This window comes from Mycetomoellerius zeteki, unplaced genomic scaffold (assembly GCF_001594055.1).
Source record: "Mycetomoellerius zeteki isolate Tzet28-1 unplaced genomic scaffold, Tzet1.0 scaffold430, whole genome shotgun sequence".
Taxonomy (NCBI): domain Eukaryota; kingdom Metazoa; phylum Arthropoda; class Insecta; order Hymenoptera; family Formicidae; genus Mycetomoellerius; species Mycetomoellerius zeteki.
The window spans coordinates 124,827-125,490 of record NW_017257425.1 but is presented as its reverse complement, the minus strand read 5'-3'; the positions used below and the strand labels follow the sequence as shown (position 1 = coordinate 125,490).

At 58.6% G+C, this 664-nt stretch overlaps 1 protein-coding gene across 1 annotated transcript in view; it reads right to left on the bottom strand.

Annotated features, from left to right (window-relative positions):
- LOC108726589 (methylosome protein 50) overlaps positions 1-664 on the bottom strand; it is a 58,915-nt gene that overhangs the window by 16,807 nt on the left and 41,444 nt on the right. The window lies entirely within an intron of this gene.

The following is a 664-nucleotide window of genomic DNA, read 5'->3' as shown; positions in this document are numbered from 1 at the left end:
CTTCCTTAGCCCCCCGCCTTGCCGCTGAGTGCCCGACGGCTTCAGGTCACCCCGAAGGGCCCGTGGTGCCCGTGACTAAAACTATCCTCCCCTTTCCTCGCGCGGGACAGTTTAGGGAAAAGTCTCTGAATACCGAGGGAAAATCATCGATTGAACCAACGTGCGGAAATTCGCGCAACAATCCGCGAGATCATTCGCCTTTAGTTCGATTCAACGCGAAATCAATAATCTTCAGTCGGCGGATTTGCCATTTGGGATTTCGCGACGGAGGAAGAAAGAGAGAAAGAAAGGAGAAACCGCGGGACGAAGAAAGGTCGACAGAATCAAAGAACCGTGTGGGATTTAGAACATTTTTTGGGGGAGTTGTATAGGACGATATCGCGCGGGTGCGGCACGGAGGAAGGGTTAAGAGATAAGGTCGCGAGAGGGGAAAGAGGTGCGCTTCCAACCACCCCCGAGCGGGCACCGTCCCGCCTCGCGTTACGGCACTGCGCGAGTCGGGCCGAGCAGAGACGCGGATCGCGGGGTGAGCCGTCGCTCGCCATACGTCGAACTGGGTGCCCCGCGTTGGGGCGTCTCCTGGCATCAGCGGGCATCGGTGTCGTGCAGTCGATCGGGGGACGAGCACCGTCTTCTCGGGTCCTCGTGCGTGTAATCGCGAGAC